Genomic DNA, 16,181 nt, shown 5'->3' with positions numbered 1-16,181 from the left:
GAAATACAAAATTCATTCGTGTATTATTATTCATTAATCAATGCATTATTTTCCATATACAACTGTAGACCTACTTTGGCCCTCCCCTGTGTATATCAAATGCTCAGAAAGCACTCAGTGAATGTTAGTAGCAGTAAGAGAAGCTGCATCAGAAGGACTAGTATATGTAGAGAAAAAGACATGATTTTGTTGAAACCCAGATCTGCAATTTAGTAGCATAATGACATTGGGTATGTTAAGCTTTATGGGCCTTAATTGTCTTATAGTAAATGGGGAAAATAATAAATATACCAACTTCTGAGCTGACCTGCTCATGGAATGAAGGTAGGGCTGGTACTTGGAGGTGCTGGCCAATGTTTGTTTCTTTCCTTCTAACTTGTGAACAAAAAACACAACTTCTTATGTTAATCAAGGTAGTATGTTATTTCCTCATCACCTCTCCACTCCTGCTAATCAGTTAATTTAGGGGAACTTTGGTAAGAAAAAATTAATCAAGGCTTTTTATTCAGCATCTTGAGAGAAAACACACAGCTGGTTAATTTTTTTGCTCTATAATCAGCTGGATTCACATTGTTTGCATTATTGTCTAGGTTTGTTTACTTCTTCCTGTGGGCCATTCATATTCCCAGGTGATATTCTTGTGTCCACAGAATTTCCTGCTCTAATTAAAGAATAGGTATTTGTGAATTGGAGGCAGGAAAGTAGGTAGTCAAAGTCAACCAGAACCAAACGGTCAGCTGCTCCGTGGGACTACGGCATTAACCTAAATGGCTTATTCTGGAACCTGATTTTAGTTTTGCCATGGTTTCCACATCCTCAGTGGGTATGGTCATTATCTCTAGATGCATCCCTATGGCTCTCAGGACAGTGATGACAATGAGATCGAATATTGTGGTTGCTTTTTTTTGTCCTTATTGTACACCATGAATAAAAGTAAGGAGTTCGTGGCTTTGTGAAGAACTCTGTAGAGCCTGTGATCCATGGGCTGGCAGCATCAGTATCAAACGGGAACTGTTAGAGATGCAAATTCTTGTTCTGCATCCCCGACCTACTGGCGAATGTCTGGGAGTGAGGCCCACCCATCTGTTTTCTCAATCCCTCCAGGTGTTTCCTGTGCCAAAGTTTGAGAAGCCCAATAATCCAGAATCTTGCTAAATCTGGGTGACTTGTAACAAAATGCTTTTAAAAAGAGGCAAATTCTATTTTTAGCCATGGAAACCTAAAGACTGTTGGCTTAGTTTAAATTCATATTGTTTAATTCTTAAAACCCCGAATCGCTGATTAGTCACTTCAGATTTTATTACAATGCTGGAGCTGTCTTTCATTGATTCTCAAGGTTGTCATGGAATTTTTAAAAAAAAATGTGAAACCTTCAAAATAAAATAAATTTTAATATAGTTGAAAAGAAGCCACTTTGGGGCGTTACATAGTCTTTGGAAACTGAACAAACAAAAGGGTGCCATGAGTTTGTACGTTTGAGAATCACTGTGCTTAATATTGGCTGGATAAACTTTATGATTGTATCAGTAATTATGTACGTAAAAATGACTTGTGCTGTTGTTTTCTCTTTGAACCCATGCTCAATTGTAATCTGTACAATTATATTTCTTAATGTAAAAGTGTTTCCTCATACACCGAAAATGATAAATAAGTCTGAGTGGGACCAAATAAATACACAGTCTGCTGGACTTCCATGGTCCAGCTCCTTCTTGAATTAGCTTTAACTCCTTTGGTGGAATATGTAATGTCAGGGCAACCTGCCATAATGCATCCAAAACAAAAATAAACTATTAGCTGCCAAGCGCACCTCTGTTGCAGAGGTGAATGATTCAGGCAGACTTCAGCGTTTAATGAAGCCTGTTGTTTCCTATAAATTAACTGAGTGCTATTAAATTTTGCTGATAGCAAATAACTGTTCTAACCATGAGCGCCTTCATTTATCAATCTTGAGAGGCAAGCACAGATCTGAGTGACACAGACAGAACATGGGAAAAAAAAACCCTAAAGGAAGTAATCTTTTATGGCCTTGTAACACGTTGGCCTCCACATGGAGAGATACTGTCGGTGACCTGCTCACTGCCCTAGGACAGGCCATTTGAGTAGTTTTTCCAGCGCCGGGGCATAGAGTTACAGGAATAAATTATGGCTTAACTCCTTCCAGAAAGGCCACATTTTGGAAGCCGAGCCTGGTACGCATGTGGGCACTGGAGAGATGACAGTTGGGCAGAAACCACAAGAGGGCCTGGCTTTACCCTTCTTGTCGTTGAGGTACTCCCATGACTGGTTTTATAGCTTCTTGATCCTCAGTCACTTCATCTGTTCATGAAATGGGGTACCTGCAGGCCCTCCAGTGTTCATTTGCTTGAAAAGTAAGCACGAGGGTTAAACGATCTTGAGGCGGGGCCGCGCCTGATGAGACAGTGGAAGAGCAGTAGGATGGCACCCACGCTACCCGTGGGGGTGCTCTTGTCCTCCTTGCTACTGAGAGGTGAAGCGGAAGTTGGCAGGAAGAGGCGAGGGTGGCAGGGAGGTGGTGACTAGCCGAAGGCCGCAGGCGAAAGTGGTGGGCTCTCGCAGCAGCAGTGCATCTTGAGCGTTACTTCTGAGGGGTCCTCTCCTCTGCCCTTGGCTGTGGTGTGGAGCTGTCCTAGGTTCCTGAGTCCTTTGACCGCCCTTCTCCTGGGCAGTTCTCTTCCGTATGCTCCCATTTCCCAGATCGCAGGTGCGTAGCGTTGGTTGGCGTGCTGGATGTCTTCATCGTAGTCCTGTCGACACTGGTCTAGCCTGTGGCCCGCTATTGGCTGGCATTATCCAGCTTTAAAAAGTGGCTGATTTTGTTAAACAGGAAAGGAATATTTCTGAGCGCAGGCTGTATGTAGCATGCCCTCACATATTTCTTTTTCTTTTTTAGTTGTCATCAGTAAGAAATTTACTTGTTTAAAAAGCCCCAAATGCTGGGATTGTCCACAAACACTTAACAGGTTTATTTATAATTATTATACAGTTGAACTGCCTCAACTTGTTCACTGAAACATTTTGACTTGCGTTAATGCTTTATGTTCCAACATTTATATTTAAAAAAATTCACACACAAATGAAAATGGAAAAACTGCCAGTACCTGATTTCTGTCCTTTATTTTTTACTTGCAATCATAAACTTATCTTTTGACCCCATGGCGGGGGGGAATCTAATGTTCAGAACTACCAATAATAGGAAGAAGAGAATTTTTTTTTTAAAAGTGAAATGTTTCCCATCCTAGTAGACTCTTAAGCACATTCCCCACGTGTGCGGTGTGCTAGCTGCATGTCTCCTGGCACAACTGTTCCCTATTGGCACAGATAGCGCACAGGTTGGTGTCTTCAAAAAGGCCAACCAGATGGGCCTCACTCGCCCCTGCAAAGCACCAGTAGCTGCACTCTGGAAGCTCGGGTCTCTTTTGAAGTCCTGAGCAATTTCTCGCACCGGATGCTGGAAGGGAAGTTTGTGAATCAGAAGTTCAGTGGACTTCTGATAATGGCTAATTTCACTGGGTGACACAGTGCCAGGCCTGTAACGATGAGGATTCACCCCTCCAGTAGAGGGCGCACTCTTGTGAGGGGCTTTGGTAGTGGGCAGTGTGCTCTCTAGGAGCCATGGCATAGAGACCTCCTTACTTACCCCTTCTCCTTTGGCTGGAGCTTGGAGAGCTAGCGGCGGCGCTGGCGTTAAGAGAGTGATGGATGGCAGAGCGGCAGGGCTGTGAACACCCCTCACCTATTTCTTATCTTCCAAAACACAAAACAGAGTTGGAGCTTCCTTGAAGCGTAATGAGAAGAGCAATGAGGAAGGTGGACTGTGGATGGTGGCTTCTCCTTGTAGGGGAAGACTGCCCTTCTCCAGCCTGGTAACCACAGGCATGTTTCTGTGGAGCTTTTCCTCAACCCTGAGAGCTTTGGTTCCATTCCCCCAGGTGGTTTGGGGGAATTGATCCTACCCTCGGCACTAATGGCGAGATCTGTTACTTAGGCCTGACCTCCTTAGAGTAATCCCGTTCCTTGGCCATAGATGCTGCTTCAGGGAAAGATTGGTGACACAGTATGAGGTATTCCTGGGTAAGAAGCTTCCAGGCTTTTTAAGGCTAGATTGACTCTCTCCCTATCTTGAAGAGCATGTAGCCATGGGAGTTAGTAGAGCTACGCTGAGACCAGGAAGGGGAAAAGGAGCCTCACAATAAAGACCCATGGAGGAAATAACTGAGAACTTCAGTTTCACTGTTGAACTGCTGAAGCAAGCCTGCCTTGAAATCTGCAAGCCCTAATACTGGACTTTCAAGTTACATAAGCATTTTATTGTTTAACCTATTTTGAGTTGGCTTTTTGGTTACTTGCATCTAATTCTTTCTTGGATGCTAGTGCTGGTGTGCATACTATTTTCTCCTGTTACACTTCTAGGTGTAAGTTCCCTGTGGGCAGCATTTCCCTGATAGCTGCCTGTTACTTAGCAAATACTCTATGACTATCAAATGTAATGGAATGAAACCAATGCTGTGCTACTGAGAAAGTGTGTACACCCCCTCCGTACACTTGGTTAATTTAGTATTTGTTCCAAGGAGGTCATGGTTGTATTTCCACAGTCCATCAGATCCGGAGTCATTCGGGCTTTTTAGTGAAGAGTGGGTCTTAGGGATTATGGGTGACGACCCTTTGCGGGACACCAAAAACAGATAATGCCATGGGGCAGAGGAAGGGCTGGCAGCACAAAGTAAGCCTTCATTCTTGCTGCAGTTGCTTCCAAAATGTTTTATTTCCTTGTCCCCTCTCGTTCTTTTCTAAGCTATATTGACCCCCTCATCTTCAGTGTTGCTTCTGCTATATACTCATTATTCCTTCGTGAGTGTGTTGGGGAACTTCCCCTTTCTGTAAGATCAATCAAGAACAAATAACACACCATTTGCCCCCGTAGCACGCTGACAGTACACATTTGCTGCCAGAAGGATGACTGAGAGGTGTTTCTCTTGAGGAAGAGGGTCCCCTTGTTACCCCTCCCACCCTCTTGTCCTCACCATGGGTCCCCTCACAAATCATGCCCGCCACAACATAGAACCAACGGCTGTGCCTTTAAAAATAATTTACTTAATATCTGTTTCCAAAAAAGATGCTACATTAGGTCGCCAAGTTAATGCTGCGATGAATGTAATCAATTGTGTTGATCATCAGGTTAGAGGTAAGCAACAATTTTAAGTCTTAATATATAGGGTATCAAAAAGAAAAATCCCTGCATTGTTTGAATTTTTAATACATCCATTTACAAAATGCAGCAGAGAAAGCATTTACACAAGATTTAACTAAAATTGTTAATGACTCATTTGTTCTAAAATTCATTTTGATTTCTTATCTTACATTCATAGCTATATACAAATAGATGAAAAATGATGGCATACATGAAAGCTACCATAACTGCAATGAAATGAGGTACATCTGGAGTTTTCAAGCAGTGGCAATTTTTACAAATATCCACTTCCATAAGAAAGAAAAATTGCTTTGATTTCAGGGAATTGTTTCTCACTTTTCATGATCTGAAGCAACTTACTATCTTAGTAGTCAATTAGAAGCTAGTATGCATGGGAGAAACATTAAATCCCACCCAGTGCCCCACTGCATTTCTCTACTTGTGTTGTAAATCCTGAGTATCCTCTGTTTTCTTTGGCGGGTGATTTGAGGGAAATTTAGGTGACGTTTGTGTAGGATGTTGGAACATTTGTTAGGTGAGTGGATAAAAGGTGCTTAAGAGGAATTGTTAATTAATAGTAGTGGAAATTATAACTTGTGTTCAACAGCTAATAGTCAAGTTCATTCCTTATGGAGGATCCCTTTGCCAGAGAAACTGTTTTTCCCATGGAGCAATTAAGATACAACATTTGTAATTAGATCAACAAAACATTTTTAAAAATCTCCCTGTGAGTTGGTGGAAATAACTTTGCTCCATAGAACCTCTCTTTAAAATTTTTTTAATTGATTGGGATGGAGGGTGGGGGGAAAGAGAGAGAGAGAGAGAGAAACATGAATTTGTTGTTCCATTTATTTATGCATTCATTGGCTGGTTCTTGTATGTGCCCTGCCCAGGGATCAAACCCACAACCTTGGTGTATCATGGTGATGCTCTAACCAAATGAGCTACCCGGCCTCTCTTTTACAGTGATATATGTCGTGACCCCTTTGAATCCAGAGGTTCCTTGAAATAGTAGGTTCCCTAGTTTGTTAAGGGCTTTGTTTGGCAATCATTAGTCAAAAGACTTATGAAAACTAATTTGAAATTAAGAAAAAAACCTTATGGAATGGTAATATAAATCAGTAGGGTTTTAACAGGAACATGGATCCATTTAGGGACCTTTTAATAGCATGTGGTTTTTAAAAAGGTATACTTCCACCATTTACAAGTTGTAGGATAGCTAGAAATGATAGTTCCAACAACCAGCCAAATACCCAATGAGAAAAAAGTACTGTAAAAAATACTCTGTTAAGGAAATGAAGTTTTAAATACCCAGATCAGGCACTCCACTCCTCCTGTCTCCACCCCACCTCACCCCCTATCTCCTCCCCTCCTTGCCTATCCAGGCGCTCTAATCCAGTGATGATTCTTAAGGCACAGCCTGTCATCTTGAATTTTATCACTGTCCCTGGAGCCCAGTTCAATTCTGAGATGAAGTTGAGGGTTTAGAAATGTTGCATTGGGACCTAAGATTCTGGAAAACGTTAAAGCTGACACATTCTTGCTACCTGGAACCAAGAGTGAGTACCTGGGAAAAATACATCAGGCAGTATTCCTAATTGTTCAACAGCCAATTGTTCTTGTCTGATTATTTCTTCTGCTACTAAAAAGTACCATCTGGCTGCTGTGGACAGAATGATGGGAGAGATGTAGTAGAAAATGAAGTGTTTTGTACATCATAATTTCTCCAAAGGAAATTCTGTGAGGGAATAATAAAGAAATGCTCCTATTTGAGCACCTCTTGAGGAAATGTTGGAACTATATTGAAAGGTTTTTGTTATTCACATTGCTATTTTCTGCTCCAGATGAGAGCAGAAAACAATACTAGGGAGTTTAAAATCATAGTCTTGATCAGAGCCAAGGGGCAGCCCCCGAAAAGAGAAGCTTTACCTAGAAAGATCAAAATGGTGAGCTTCTGGATGATTCCTTATTTTTCAGGTATTTCTTGAGATGCCTTCTGAGAACTAGAACTTCCAGACAGTGCCATAATCAGAACTCCAATAGACATAATTAAGAAACATGGGAACTGAAGAATTCAACTCCAAATTTCCACCTTAGCAGTGAAGAGGTGTGGGAGAATTTACCGAGGTGCAAAGAAATATGAAGAGTACATGAGAGGTGTCTTAGTAACTTTAAACACCAGGGAGAGAGACAGGGAAAGGGGGATATTTTACTTGAAAATAGATCTTTCTTTTTGAATATTGAAGAAACAGGCAAGAAATGGGAACACAGTTCAGCATGAATCTGGCATAGAACTTGTGTAGCTATCAGGGAGTTTATAACACTGTAGAATTTAGTTAAAGCAACACAGTTTTAGATAATAGAAATCACTTGGAAGGCTATATATACACATATATATATTTAAATATGAAGGTTATTGTGAATTCCAACAAGTGGCGTACAGCTGTTGGTGTCATTCCTTGCAGAAAAGTGGAAGCTTCTTACAGCTGCAGCTGATGATGGCCTCTGTTAGGATGGGGTGGGGAGACACAGAGGTCCCTGCGCTTTGGGTGAGGAGGAAGCTTGATGTTGTATGAACTGAACGTGCCTTTCTGTTGAACTCCACGTGCAACATTTTATCTGTGGTTTCAGGCAGGCAGAATTGGCATTAACAACATCCAGAGGAGGAGGGCTGAGCACTGGACTGTGGCGCCATAAGCGTTCATTACCTTAAGTATTTGTGACAGTTGCAGGTTCTGCTTTTGGATATTGAGTGTCTTTTGATTTTACTTATAAGTACATGGTGCAAAGGTGAGTGAATAACCTAGAGGAAAAGATCATGGAATGGAGGAATAGATGAGGTCTGTCCAGAAAGTATCCAGCCACGTGCTATGAAAAAGAGGGACATTTATTGAAGAAGATACAAGATACCAGAAACATTGTACATAGGAAAATGATGCCTCAGTCCCCTTCAAAGTAGGCACCTTGGGACCTCACAGAGTTCTCCCAGTCGTCATTAGCTGCCCTTCCGTATTTTCTTGAATCTCATCTACGGTCTGAAATCTCTTCCCTTTCAAAAGCGATTTTAGTTTTGGGAAAAGCCAGAAGTCACAAGGAGCCAAATCTGGACTGTAGGGGGGCTGAGTCACCTGGATGATTTGATGTATCACCAAAAACTCTGCACGAGACGTGATGCATGAGTGGGCGTGTTGTGGTGATGAAGCTGCCAATTGCCAGTTGCCCAGAGCTGCAGCCTTCTGAGTCATCCCAGTAGTTTCTGCAGAGGAATGTTCAAGCTTCATGCAAGATTTGATGCGAATTCGTGGTTCCACTTGCTCAGGCATTTTGAATGCGATGGCTACCCAGTACACATGCTCACTCAATGGCGTCTACCGCCCCCACTGACAAGTACAGTGACGTTGTCATTGTTCTCGCATGTGCATTCCAGTCCACTCTCCTTGGCTGCCAGGTGACATCGATGCTGCACAAACTGTTCTCATTATATTTACAAAGGCTGGATGTTTTCCGGACAGGCCTCGTATATACTAATGAGCAAGTGGGAGTAAAGGACAGCTTAAATCTGGCCCAGAAGCATTTCTGCCAGGATCTAAATTCCAGACACAAAGGGCTTCAAAAGCTCTAAGGAAGATAACAATGTAGGGGATTCAGAGGGTGCCAAGAGATCAGTGTCCACTGAGTATCCTCAAGACCCAAATCAATAGTGTCATCTACCCACACAGGTGCTGAGGTAGTTACAGACATAACTGCCAACAGCAGGAACTGAGTCTTTTAGTGGTTAGCCATTGGCCTTTCAAACCTCAAAAAGTGCCTGAATGTTGGGTTGAGAGCTCCAGGCAATGATGCACTGGAGCTGGCTTATGCCAGCCTCAGAGACAATCGTTACATTTTTAGGAATTTTGTGAGCCAGGCATTAAACTGTGAGTACCTTAAAATTGGCTGTGTCCCCTCTTCTCCAGGAAGCCAGTTGCCAAAGTGCGTCAGCACATCACTGGATACGACGCTTCTTGTATATACTAAGATAAACCTGGAATTGGAGCTCTTTTTGATCCTAACACTAAATTCGTCTGGTTCCTTAATTCTTTTTATACTTTAGCAGGACCTGGCTTCCAGAGCACCTGATGAGCCGTGATCATTATCTGTGCTGACTGCGTCTATAGTGTGTTTCTATATCCTTCACCAGCATTTAGTTTCCCCTTGGCGTTATGCTGCTGGAGGCCTTAACCAGTCCTCACTTTACCTGCCCACAGTCCTGACTTATGGCCCTGAAGCCCCAAAGCCCATGGTGTCTCAGAGGATTGTGCAAGATGCAGTTCATTATTTGTATCTATATTGAGGAATGTTTCCGATCGTGGCAGACACTGCCAGTGCTCTGTCCTCCTTTGGCACTCACCATCTTAGTGCCGTCATTTTAGAGGCCAACCACATCTGCAGAATGCCTGCAGTGTTCTCCCTGAAGACTCTTCTTCAGGTCACAGATGGGGCAGGTTAAAGGTTAAGGAGCCCTTCTCCAGTGTCTAATGGTAGTTTTAAATACCCCGCCTTCCTCATCTCTCCAGTAGAACAGCTCTGATGCATTTTCTTTTTTAAACAAAAAGTATTTATTTATTTATTTTTTCAAATACATTTGTCTACGCCTACCCCCCACCACTTTCCCCTGCCCCCCTCCCCGCCTCCATCTCCCTTCCCCACTTTGGCTTTGTCCCTGAGTCCTTGCTATATGCTCCTTGACCTCACCCTTCCCTTCCTTTTCCCCACCCACCCCTTCCTCCTTCCCTCTTGTCTCTGTTGGTTTCTTTTTTCTTTCAGTGTTGCTGGTCTCATTTTCCTTGTATCCTTGTTTTGTTGGTTAGGTTCCACTTATAGGTGAGATCATATGGTATTTGTCTTTCGCCCCCTGGCTTATTTCACTTAGCATAATGCTCTCTAGTTCCATTCATGCTGTCACGAAGTGTAGTAGTTCTTTTTTTTCTTTCTGATGCATTTTCCACAACCATTTCCCAGGCATCTCCAGTGGGATCAGGCCCCTGTTGCCTATATAGGTAACCTGTTCATTAACACATCCCCTGTGGTCTTCCTTCCCTTCCCCGTATCACTCTTCCTCTCCCCTGCTGGTGCTCCTGGGATCGCCCCCTAAAGAAACTACTTGCACACACCCTTGCCTCCAGGTCTGACTGTGGGGGAGACCCAGCCTCAGACACTCATCACTCTCATTTTTATGCCAGTAGCAGACTGGAAGGCGCTTAGGAACCACATTCTGAAAAATATCTGAATTAGAAGACTCTTGGTTGGAAGAGCACATATTAAAAAATGTTGAACTTGGCATCTGCCAATCAAGAATCTTCTAATTCAGATATTTTTCAGAATGTTGTTCAACACGTGGTGCGTGTTGCACTTTTCCCTTTGCCATCATCAAAGTAACGCAAAGGGACACACATGTATTTGTTTTTAGTCTTGTGTTTTATTTTTAATTCTGTATAAATAAATATAAAATGACAAAAAGGTAAATGTTTACTAAACATGGCATTTGGTTGTATGACATTACACAGTGTGTCTTAATATTTTCAGCCTGCAGTAGTTCTGTCCTTTAGCTGTTGGTGCATAACTCTATAACTTTTCAAACACAATTCATCCAGAAGCTGTACCAACCACCTTTTAGTGGAACACCTGAGTGCTTACACTTCCAAAAGTTTGTCTGGGAAGCATTCGAGGCACACTGTTGGCTGAAGTCTAGGGATATTTTTGAAACATCTAAAACAGTAAAAAGAATTGTGTATTTACAACCATAAGAAAAGATGCACAAAATCACTAATCATCAGAGAAATGCAAATTAAAACCACAAGGAGATATCACCTCACACCTGTAAGAATGGCTAGCATCAATAAGTCAACAAACAACAAGTGCTGGCGAGGTTGTGGAGAAAGGGGAGGGAGCCCTTTTGCACTGTTGGTGGGAATGCAGACTGGTTCAGCCACTGTGGAAAACAAATGGAGACACTGCAAAAAATTAAAAATGGAACTGTCTTATGGCTAGCAATTCTACTTCTGGTAATTTATCTGAAGGAACCTGAAACACTAATTGAAAAGAACATAAGCACCCCTATGTTCATTACAGCATTGTTTACAATCGCCAAGATGTAAAAGCAACCCAAGTGTCCGTCAGTAGATGAGTGGATAAAACAGCTATGGGACATTTACACAATGCAATACTACTCAGCTGTAAAAAGGAGGAAAATTTTACCCTTTGCGACAGCATGGCTGGACCTGGAAAACTTTATGCTAAGTGAAATAAGCCAATCAGAGAAAGACAAATACCATATGATTTCACTCATATGTGGAGTCTAATGAACAAACAGAACTGACAAGCAAAATACAGACTCATAGATGGAGAACAGATGATGGCTAATGGGGTTGGGAGGTTAGAGGGTGGATGAATTGAGCAAAAAGGAAAAAGGACTGATGGACGTGGACAACAGTGTGTTGTTGTGGGGGAGAAGGAGGTGGGCGGAGGTGGAGGAGGGTATAAGGGGGATAAATGGTAATGGGAAAAAACAATAAAAATAAACTATTAAAAAAAGAATAAGGGATAGAGAGGATTTTCTCTTCGTGTTCATAAAAGACATGCAGGGATATAAATCTAGAATACCACAGCTATAGTTATTTCAAGTTATAGCATAGGACTCAGTGTGTCTATTTATAACAATTATTTAGTAGTATTGATTCTTTTTAATGTTCATCTTTTTGACTTTGGACGGTCAATTGCTAAGGCCTGTTAATGACATTCAGTACTACTTCCAGGGTTTTTGTGTTTTTTTTTGTCATTTTTCTACAATACAAGGTCAACTGAAGTGAAAAATTAAATAGGCCCCTTTGCTAACAGCTTTACATTTCTTAATTCATATAAACACAAGCAAATATAACAGCCTGGGATCTTTTATTTCATGGCTTTCAATTAATGGGACTCAGCATTCTTACAGGTTCAACATCTACATTGCTATTCAAGCTGTTTTGTTGGGTATTTATTACACATTCTTTTAGGACTCCCTCTCAATGGGATGTTTTTGAATTTGGTGACTTAAATGCTATGACTCAATGACACTTTTTTTTTGTTTTTTTTTATATTATTGGGAATCAGTGATGCTCTCTGCAGAAATGAAGATTTGCATGTAGATGATGAAATGTCATCTCAATTTAGTACCCTGGGGAACGTAACACCTGCCCCCAAGAGGGAGGAGCCTGCCATCTTGAGCCATTCCTCGGCGATGAGAACTTTCAGTTTTCCCACCCCTGACTCTTCACTCTTGATTGACTTTTCCAATTTACAAAGTAAAATCGTTGCCCATCGCCCTGGCCCCCTGATTTTCAATACAGGCTGTCAGCACCCTCGCCCCTGTAGAAGACTACTCATTCAAGAACGAAGCACAAATGAGAATATGTTACAGTAAGGTTTAAAAAGTCTCTCGTATTTAAGGCAGACGTGAGTTTCGTCCTGTTGCCCTATTGATCTTTGCCAGCTCAAACATACAGCTCCTCACCCTGTCTTGGATTCTAGAAAAAACTAAAATACTTCTTGAGTTGTAAAACTCACCAACTGTGCTGAGGGGTGTAGTAAGAGAATCTAATGTAAGATGTAAAATCATCATCTATAATCCATTTTAAAGTGAAATTCTTTAAAAAGAATTCCAGTGATCTTTTCTTATGGAAAAAAGGAACAGAATTGGAAAGGAAAATATTTCCGCCAATCAAAAATTGTCTGTAGAAGGTATCCAGGGTGCCCGCTGACCTTGTTGCAGGGATATAGAGAGGGGCAGTCTTCGTTCTCTTTCCAGACTTACTGTAGGTTTTAGCAGTGCCCTTTTTATAGGCAGAAACTTGAATGTTGGTCTATCTTCAAGGGAGACAGGGACTAAAAATCATTTACTAAATATCCCATAAATCTGGAATGTGCTCATACTATTTTGCCATTAGGATGGAAACTTAACTAAATATTTGTTCAAATATTAAAGTGAACTCATTCATTTTCTCCTTTTCCTTGGCTCTTATTTTCCGGGCTATTTAGGGAAATGTCGATGCTTGAGAGTAAAGCAAAGTATGCAGAAATCCAAGGGACTAAATTTAGTTCCTGTGGATGTCTTCCTACCATAAAATATTTCCAGGTTAGTTAACTAAATTAATTGAACATGTGGTTATGAAATGGCGTTCTCCAAGGAACTGGTAGTGAAGGCCTGGTGTGATATGCTTACTTTTCTGACCTGGGTTTTTCATTTGCATCATAGATTGACTTCTGAAAAAGGAAGTCAGCCTGGCCTTTCTTCCATTTGATTGGGAGTGATCACTGATGAGAGAGAGTCCATGCAGAAATTATCTTGTGGATGTTTACACAACCCCCCTCCAAACTCTAGACAGATTTTTTCCTCTGTGTGTGTGTGTGTATATGTGTGTGTGTGTGTGTGTATGTGTGTGTGTGTGTGAGAGAGAGAGAGAGAGAGAGAGAGAGAGATGTGATTTCAGTTTCCATGGAAATAGGCTAAATAAGGACTTTAACAGACAGCAGTATGAGTGTAACTTTTTTGCTATTCCCAGCTCAGAACTATTGAGACACAATCTGAAATCATCCCAGTCCTTTACATTACGAGATCAATATTGTAATTTTGTACCTGCAACATATAATTTTGGATTCAAACTTTCTTTGTGACAGTGATAATCATGCATCTTTTCAGTCAGTCTTGTGAAATAAACTAAAAATGAAAACCCACCCACCCCTGCCCGCAACAATTGATTGGATACCACCTGCATATATACTGCTGTGTTACTCTCCTCCCAGACTTTTCTCCCCGCTCTCCATTCAGGTATTGACCTATTACTACTACATCCAACATTCTACAGACCAGCGTTCTACAGAAAAAAGAGGCCAAACTTATATTTCTCTGTGGCCTTTGTTCACTTCCTTTAAACCCAGACAATTAGGTACCTTGGTTGCTTCCTTGTACAATTTTATCTCCCTGTTTGTGATTACATATTCAACTAAGGCCAGGACATGGGTTTTTCTTTCTTCAGAGACAGAGGTGTAACACTGTGACCATTAAGCCAAAGAAGGCACCATAGGCATGGTTTTATAAAAAGACATCTGCTGCTAAATAAACAAAACATCCAGATCCCTTTCTGTAAGAAATGAAGTCATATAAACTTTTTTGATTGCTCATCTGGAAAAAATAGAACAACAAAAAAGAACACATGCTAATTGCTGTTGAAGAGCATTGAGATATCTGGATGTAAAACAGAAAGAAAAGGGGGAAAAAGTAAAACTGAAGCTATTCCCCTGGCCCAACGCCATTTCACTTTTTGGTTTGTGTTTCTATCAGAAGGTTGGAAACCTGTACGAAAAAGCGAAAGCAACAAGTTTGAAATCTTCTTGACACTTGGAATTTGATATCTAATTTGAAAACGAGGCACTTTATTAAAAGATGGGGTTTTAATGTGAAAGGGTAGTCAACTAGGGATTGGGTGTGTTTGGCCTGAGCTGTTTTCCGGGTTTGGTGTGCTGAAGCGGCTTGGGGGTCCTACAGTCCGTCCGTGCCATGCGCGCGCCTGAACTGTTGTGCTCTGGTGAAAGCTGCTCAGATGGAGAGGAAACGTGGGGTTGGCAGGCACAGTGGGATGCTTTTCCCAGCCGATTTTGTTTTTGTGTATGTGTGGGGTGGTGTAACAGGGGTGTCCAACCTTTGGGCGTCTCTGGGCCACATTGGAAGAGGAAGAGTTGCCTTGGGCCATGCGTTCAATATATTGTGACATGTAATCACAAAAAATACTCACCATGTTTTAAGTAAATTTACAATTTTTGTGTTGGGCCGCATTCACAGCCATCCTGGTCTGCATGTGGCCTGTGGGCCACGGGTTGGACACCCCTGGACTAAACTGTCCTCTGAAGGTGGGAGCGTTGCTTACCATTCCTCTTGCTCCATTACTAGCTCGCTCAAAAGCTGGTTTCCATCATCCAGTCAATTAAAGCATAACTAGATACTGAGAATGAACTGTGTACCCAGACTTGAACTTTAAAATCTGCAAGGTGCTCTTTCCTCCAGGGGTGTCCAACCTTTTGGCATCTCTGGGCCACACTGGAAGAAGAAGAGTTGTCTTGGGCCACACATTAAATACATTGTGACACGCAATCACAAAAAAGTCTCATCATGTTTTAAGTAAATTTACTCTAGTGCTGGGGTGCATTCACAGCCATCCTTGGCTGCACGTGGCCCGCAGTGCGTGGGTTGGACGCCCCAAAAGGTATCAGAGAAACTCAAGTGGTCCAAAATATAGGACATCATTGTTTCCTGAGCTAGTCATTTTTTATGATGTTAATTTTCCTTAAGTATCTTAAAAATAGTTTCACTTTAGGTAAAAAAAAAAAAAAAAAAAAAAAAGTTTATTAATGCTCCTTGATGGGCAAGTGCTTTAACTCTCCGTGGGAATTTTTTCTGGGTGAGCTTTTGATTAATTCCGCCTGAGCAGGTGCTGCCCGCCCATCATGGGTCAGGGTGGTGTGACTCACACTCTGAAGCTCAAGGTGCAATTGCGGTAGTTTTCCCTGTAGGGTTTGATGCCTGTCTGTCTTAAAACTGACCAAGCTGAACTAATCATGTGCTCTAGGATTTAGATATTCTTTCTTAGTTTAACAATAATTTATTACTCCCAGAATTACCTGTTGCTAGTGTGAAGAAACCCAACAAAAATCCTGGGAAACATGGCAGAACGCGAGGACCTCTTTTGGAGAAATAGATAAGATTTCTGAATGCCACCTTAGTGATTAATCTCAATGACCAAATGGGATCTTATGATCAATTGACATGGATACAACTTAAGAATTCATTCTGATTTAGCTGAAAACTTTAGAAAATAATATGCCCTTTCAGGAATTCCTTTCAGTAGCCATGACAATAAGAGAGGGACCACATTTGCTATTTAAACTATATTATTTCTAC

The 16,181-nt window shown here is 41.6% G+C and overlaps 1 protein-coding gene across 2 annotated transcripts in view; it reads left to right on the top strand.

Annotated features, from left to right (window-relative positions):
* The window catches only part of APOO (apolipoprotein O), a 275,320-nt gene extending 259,707 nt beyond the window's left edge, over window positions 1-15,613 (top strand). For both annotated transcript variants that reach the window (XM_054581154.1, XM_054581150.1), the window contains one exon: window positions 15,598-15,613. The gene's annotated coding sequence lies outside the window, so the exon portion shown is untranslated. The remainder of the gene's footprint in view (window positions 1-15,597) is intronic.
* Window positions 15,614-16,181: the final 568 nt, after the last annotated feature.

This window comes from Pteronotus mesoamericanus, unplaced genomic scaffold (assembly GCF_021234165.1).
Source record: "Pteronotus mesoamericanus isolate MK-2021 breed Mesoamerican mustached bat unplaced genomic scaffold, CSHL_Meso_final contig_65, whole genome shotgun sequence".
In the NCBI taxonomy this organism is placed as follows: domain Eukaryota; kingdom Metazoa; phylum Chordata; class Mammalia; order Chiroptera; family Mormoopidae; genus Pteronotus; species Pteronotus mesoamericanus.
This window is presented reverse-complemented; position numbering and strand designations above follow the sequence as displayed.